General features: G+C 36.1%; 1 pseudogene; it reads left to right on the top strand.

Annotated features, from left to right (window-relative positions):
• Window positions 1–740: 740 nt before the first annotated feature.
• LOC132631094 (wall-associated receptor kinase 2-like) lies at window positions 741–6,038 on the top strand (annotated as a pseudogene).
• Window positions 6,039–7,513: the final 1,475 nt, after the last annotated feature.

Raw genomic sequence — 7,513 nt, 5'->3', positions numbered from 1 at the left:
ATGTATTATTTGGTTATTGCAATGAATTATTTTGAACCTCTCGTATTGGATGAATTATTTTTGAATATAATATTTATTTTTGTACATTCAAAATAAAGTAATGTCTTGACTAAATAATAAAACACTTAAATCAACACCTTATAAAATAAAACACTTAAACCTAAAGATAACAAGATTCAAACAAACAAAACTTACTTCGACGCACTTTATAACCCCTAAAACGACAATCCAAACGTTTAGGTATACTTGACGTAATGAGCCACATTATTGTCCGCAGAAAAGATATCAAGTTCTATATAAAATATTGATATTTCGGAGTTTTGAAACATGACTAATCCTTGATCAAAGTATGGAAAAAACGTGAATTTGAGAACTTTAAGATTGTACAAAAAAAAAAAAAGATAGCCTCTATTGTGCACTAATTTAGTACGAAAAGAGTAGTTTGGTTATTTTTTTTTTTACTGGGTTATTTTGGTCTCAAACCCCACTTTTTGGGTCATTTAAGTTGCAGACTCCAAGTTGTTTCATCATGCTCATCACCAAACACCATACCATTATTAGTTTGAAACTGAATTAGAACAATTAAAATCTAATTTTGAAAAGATTGATAATTTGTTGTAAATTAATAAATTGAAAGCAAAACAACAGAACTAAGACAAGAAAAACTTCTTTTAAGTGTATTTAAGTAGGCCATGAAAGACGCTATTTATAGCATAGACGCTTGCCAAAAACTACTTATACTAGAAAGCTATCACTGCAAGTGGACACACAACTTGCCGACATCCACAATGCAAGTGAGTTCATAACAGTTCAGGTATTATTTTTTATTTTAAGAAAATAATTATTTTTCAATTACATTTCAAACGTGGGCTAATATTATTAAGTGTTGGAGTAGAGCTAACTAATTGGATTCTCTATTCATTTTGATGCACATGTACGCAAAACCCAGCTTTGCCCTTTTCCCTTCTCCAAGAATTCCCAATTTTAACTTCTTTTACTTTCACCTACCTTTTTTTTTTCTACCTCCCCATTTTAACAATTTCTTACCTTAAATTGGGTTTTCCCGAATATAACAAGATCCCTATTTGAAGTTATTTCTACTGCTTTTTGTTTGTTTCCTTCCCATTTTCAGCAGAAAATAGCTTAACAATGTCAAATTTCTCAACTTTCAACTGGGTTTTCCCGCAGATTGAGCAACAACGTTTAAATAAATGAGTTAAAAAGACATTTTCCCATACACAGGTGTTTACCCCTAAATCCGTGACTTAGAGTAACAATTGAAATTGTTCAATGGTTCTAAGATGATCAAACGACGATGCTATTAATGCTAATTTGCCAAGTAATAAGGGGTCGTTTGGTAACTGGTTAGGAGGTAAGTTATTGATGTATAGAATTTATATGGTGTTTGGTTTATAAATTAGAAATCCGCATAACTAATACATGTATAAATTATGAGGTTATGTATTATTTTATGAAGGATAATAGGTGGGATAACGAATACAGAAATAATTAAAACCCTACATAATTATTCTCCGGATAAATAATAAGTACATAGATTCCCTCGTAGCTAATTCGTGTATTACTAATACCTGCTTAGCGAAGAAAAGGAGTGTTTTTATAGCCTAACCGTAAGGAGTATTTTTATAGCCTAACCGTAAGCAACGTCTTCCTTGATTCTCGTCCCCCATAATGATCCATATCTGCACGTTACAACGATTGTGTGGGCAACTATGACATGCCGAAGTAGATCCTGGATTCTTCGGGAACAGTTGCAAGTTGAACTTATCTTGATTGACCGCTGTCGTATTCCCGGTCTTGTATCTCTGGAGCTAGGCTGGCCCGAATCATGGTTCCGGATCCTCAATGGATAAGATCGACCGCTCCGGACATGTTCACCTGTCAAAATTGGAGTTGCTTTTGCTGAGTCACCGCCTGTTATGTCTCTGTTCCGTATGTGTCATCTCCTAATACGCCCACATGTTAAGTTCAGGTTTTACCCCATACAACGGGTGCAAGTAAGTTTTTACCCCGAACATGTTTTTTTTTTGGTTTTTTCATGAACTGTTATGTTATTGATTGGCATTATCTCTATAGCAGCTATTGGCTATTGGACTGATAGATTTTTAGGGCACTGAAGAAATCTGCATGAAAATCCAGTTGATTTTGTAGGAGTGTCTAATAGCAAATCGTTTCCATCATTGTTGTGGACCAAAATATAATTTTTGGCTGACTATTTTCCAGAAAAAGAACTCTGTAGTACAAGATTCTCTATATATAATTGGCTGCATGAAGTCGTCAATTCTCCTTGATATAGTCCACATTAAATTTATAACGTAGTTGTTGACCCTCTATTTCAATGACTTTGTCCTTCCAAACTTATCAGTACCTATAAAAGGATCATTAATGGGCCAGCGAATCGAAATATCAAAAATCACAACAAACACATAATATATTCCTAGTCTCCTTTATCATGGCTCCTAATTATGTGATGATGGTAGTACTTGATCTGATAACTTTAATAGTGATAATTTGCTCTTCACTATCTTTTGGTGCCATGCTACCAAGAATAGCCAAACCTAAATGCAATGGAAGTTGTGGCAATATTAGCATCCCTTTCCCATTTGGGATGACCCAAGATTGCTCTTTACACCATCAATTTCTTGTCACTTGTAATTACTCCTTTCAACCTCCCAAGCTTTTTCTAGGAAAGACCACTATTGAAATCACAAGCATATCTCTCACTGGGCAACTTAACGTCTTACTGTTTATATCCAGAGATTGTTATCATGATGGGATAAGGGCGAACAGAAACACACCATGGATAACATTACCATCATTGTTAACTGTGAACTCCACCGCAAATAAGTTCATCGCAGTTGGTTGTGACACATATGCCATTGTCCGGGGTTATTATAGGAGGTATAATTCTAGCATCAGACACTCCTACGTAACAGGATGCGTGTCCATGTGCAATAGTATTGAGGATGTTGCTAATGGTGTTGAGTGTTCTGGGGTTGGTTGCTGCCAAACATCCATCCCTAAGGGAGCATGGAATGTCACCATAGCACTAAGCAACTATAATAATTATACTCATATGACAGGCAGCCCTAGTAATAGTTGCAGCTATGCTTTTTTAGCCGAAGAAGCGGCTTTTAGCTTTTCTAAGAATTACCTCAGCAGTTTGCAGAACAAAGAGAAGCTTCCACTTGTTCTAGATTGGGCAATTGGTCAAGAAACATGTGAAATGGCTAAGAAAAACTCGACAACATACGCATGTAAGAGTAACAACAGTGATTGTCATGATAATTCAAATGGATATCGATGTTCCTGCATGCAAGGATATGATGGGGATCCATACTTGGAAGATGGTTGCCAAGGTATGTATATGTTGCTCTCTACGTATTTGTGAACCTCCTAATTAAATTTCTAATAGCACTGTATATGTTTTAATTTAATGTGGTTTTTCACTCTGGTTGTGGAACGTCGAGACTATTTCTATGTCGTTGTTGTGAGCTTCCTTACAATAATTTGCAGGGCTTAAATATTTTTGAAAACAAATGAGATTCGACCAAAATTCATTTTCTCTATATTACTTTTCTTTTTGCACTTATTATAACACCTTATAACCTCAAAATTAGCCCCCTGCTCCACCATTTACTTCTTTTTTAAGTTCAACTGAATTTTGAAATGAAATCAAATTTTCTGCAAATGAATATTTTACGTTATCTAACTTTTGTGCTCTATGAGTCTGCAGATATCGACGAATGTATAGATCAGAAACCAGATTATAGGTATGCTAAAAATGCCATTTGCAAGAATACAGAAGGGAATTATACATGCACGTGCCCTCCAGATTTCAGTGGTGATGGTACTGAATGCAATCGTGACAATCCTCAGAGAAAAGTTCATGATAATCTTGTTATAGGTGCCTTTCTTAACTTCTTTGAAATCCCATAGGCAACAGGTTAATTGTAATCCTTAGTTGTTGGAGATGCCCATCAAACAATTTCTTGCACAACTAAACAGAAAAAGAAATCACAGATATGTGACGAGAATATCTATGACAGAGTTGTGATAGTTTTATGATGGAATTCGTCAATGGTAATGGAATTCCTAAAAGATTTGGGACTTTTATATCTACTGATGCTCAAATTTATGATGGATTCTTCCGTCACAAATATTGTTTTTTCTTGTTGCATATAATCAGGTTAGCATCAGCTGGAATTCACATAGTAATATAGTACTTTGCTTGTTTTAAATTCACGGTGATAATTCTCTGTTTCGATATAATTTTCATGTAAAATTGGTTATTTTGCAACTTAAATTTAAACATTAAAAAAATTACTATGTCAACCAGACGAGTCAACTAATGACTTCAGTTGCCAGTATATAACAACTAAGTAAATTTTGGCAAACTGTTATGATCAATAAAAGGCTAATTGAACATCAAAAGTTCTTAATTCATTCGCTGAATATAACAGATTTTGAAATAGGTAACAATTTTATTTTCACGAAACACATCTGATGCAGAGAAAGAGTTCCTTCATGTTGCCCCAATATGTGTGTATATTTTTTATTCTAGGTTAACTTATATTGCTGGTGTCACAGTAGGGGTTGCTTTAATTTTCTGGTTCTTATAGTTCGTGGCTGTTCATACACTGGATTCCAAAGGAGAAAGATGTTAATGATGAAGAAGAAGTTTTTCCAAGAAAATGGTGGATTAGTTCTACAGCAACGACTCACAGCGCAAGAGGGATCAAGTAATAATACAACAAAGATTTTCACAGCCGAAGAGCTAGAAAGGGCAAATAATGGCTTCGACAAAGATAGAGTTATTGGTCAAGGAGGTTATGGAACTATGTACAAAAGATATCTGAAAGACAATCACATCGTTGCCATCGAGTAGTAAGGTAATTGATCGCAATCAGATTGAGAAATTCATAAATGAAGTCATTGTCCTCTCCGAAATCAACCATAGAAATGTGGTTAAGCTCTTAGGTGGTTGCCTAGAGACAGAAGTTCCACTATAGGTTTATGAGTTCATCCACAATGGAACAGTTTCTGAACAATTACACGATAAAGTAAAGGCCTCTACTCTTTCTTTGGACATTCTGAGAGTTTCTGCAGAAACTGCTGGAGTACTTTCATACTTGCACTCAGCCGCTTATCCTCCTATCATCCATAGAGATATCAAGTTTGTCAACATTCTTTTAGACACATCCTACACAGCCAAAGTATCCGATTTTGGAGCATCCAGGTTGGTTCCTGCTGATCAGACAGAGTTATCTACTTTGTTTCAAGGAACTGTAGGATATCTAGATCCTGAATATTTGCAAACAAATCAACTAATTGAAAAAAGTGATGTATACAGTTTCGGGGTAGTGCTTGTAGAGCTCCTAACTGGTAGAAAAGCTCTATGTTTTGATAGCCCAGAGGAAGAGAGAAGTCTAGTCTGTGATGAGCCAAATATAGGGCAACTGAAAAGTGTTGCGATGCTTGCACAGAGGTGCTTAAATGTTAAGGGGATGATAGACCCACAATGAAGGAAGTTGCAGCAGAATTGGAAGGTGGATCGAGATTGAAGCACTCGTGGGCTCAAACTGATCAAAATTCGGAGGAGATAGAGTCCTTACTGCAGGGTACTGAGCCATTGGGATTTGGATACGAATATAGTAAACACAGTATTCATATTGATAGCATAACGAGCCATATAACTTTACCACATCCTGGAGGAAGGTGATCGGTCATGCGTGCACGGCTTCAACATGGTTTTCTTTCTCTTTTGGGAACGTTAGAAATAGTAATTAATTAGATTTAGTTTTATCTTTTTCATTTGTCCAAAGATAATAAATTTTAGTAACAAATTAGTGCCAAGTGTAATTATTTATGTATCCTGCTAATTGTCTGCATATGTTTATGCATTTCTTACACTTGAACGGTTCAATTGTAATTCATTTGTTACTCAACGCATGGCATGTGTTTTTGGTGCAAGGTTGTTAAAGTGAGAAAACAGAAAGACTAATTAATTAGAATAAAGACATCTTATACTCCAGTTATTCATTGCTACAGAATGGTGTGTGCTCATAAAGGACTCAGGCAGGGAGATCCAATGTCCCCATACTTGTTTGCACTGGTTATGGAGTACTTGAATAGATCACTAAAGTTGTTAGAGACATAAACCTGAATTCAAATACCATCCCAGATGTGGAAAATTAAAGCTGGTACACATTTGCTTTGCATATGATCTGCTTATGTGTTGCAAAGCAGACAGTCTTCATAAAGTTAATGATTCGGGATTTCAATCATTTCTCAGAGGTATCAAGCTTGCAGGCTAACATGGAAAAGAGCCCATTGTATATGGCTGGAACAGAATAGGAATTCTAGGAGCAGATATTAGCAGATATGGAGTTTGCTTCTAGTGAGATGCCTTTCAAATATCTGGGAGTTCCACTGTACTCCAGGAAAGTTACAACACAACAATGCATGTCTTTGGTGGAAAGAATGGTGGCCAGAATAAGGTGTTGGTCAAACAAATTTTTGTCCTATAGTGGTAGAGTACAATCGATTAAGAGCCCGTTTGGATTGACTTATAAGTTGCTTATAAGCTGTTTTCAGCTTTTTTGAGTGTTTGACTGGCCAGCTTAAAGTCATTTTGTGCTTAAAATAAGCTCAAAAAAATAATTGGGCCCATTTGACTTAGCTTATCTAAAGCAGCTTATAAGCTGAAAACAGCTTATAAGCCAAAAAAAATAAGTTAGACTACCCTAACTTATTTTTTTTAGCTTATAAGCTGCAAACAGCTTATAGGCATAAGCCCATCCAAATAGGCTCTAAAAGTGTTCTCTTTGAGACGCAAACTTACTGGGGGACAAATCTTCCTACTTTCTAAGAAGGTGATTAAAATGGATACTACTGTCTGCAGAACTTTTCTATGGACGGGAAGTATGACAACTCAAGAAAGGCACTAGTTGCATGGGAAACTATGTGCAAACTAAGAGTGCAGGTGGTTTGAACTTAATTGATCTCTATGTATGGAATAAGGCTGCAATCTGCAAAATACTATGAGCAGCGACGCTCAAGAAAGATCTTAGGATTCAATGGCTCCATAGCTTCTACATAAAGAGACAAGATATTACAACAATGAAGACTCCTGCACAAGCTTGTTGGCAATACAAAGAAGACTTTCTACAGTGGATAGACTAGAGAAATGGAGCATTCATGTACCCCAAGACTGTGTACTCTGCAATACAGGAGAGGTAGAAACATTCTCTCATTTGCTCTTCAGTTGTGACTACGCTAAGAACATATGGAAGACACTGTTACATTGGATGGGGAATCACAGAGATTGGAAGCTAGGAAGATGAAATACAATGACTCTCTACTAGAATGAAAAAGAACAAGCCTAGAACACAAATTATAGGGTGGTTGTTTGCTGCTTGCGTCTACCAGGTTTGGATAGAAAGAAATACAAGGAGGTTCCAACAGCTTAGACAGGAAGGGAGACACTGGTGTA

This window comes from Lycium barbarum, chromosome 3 (assembly GCF_019175385.1).
Source record: "Lycium barbarum isolate Lr01 chromosome 3, ASM1917538v2, whole genome shotgun sequence".
Taxonomy (NCBI): domain Eukaryota; kingdom Viridiplantae; phylum Streptophyta; class Magnoliopsida; order Solanales; family Solanaceae; genus Lycium; species Lycium barbarum.
This window is presented reverse-complemented; position numbering and strand designations above follow the sequence as displayed.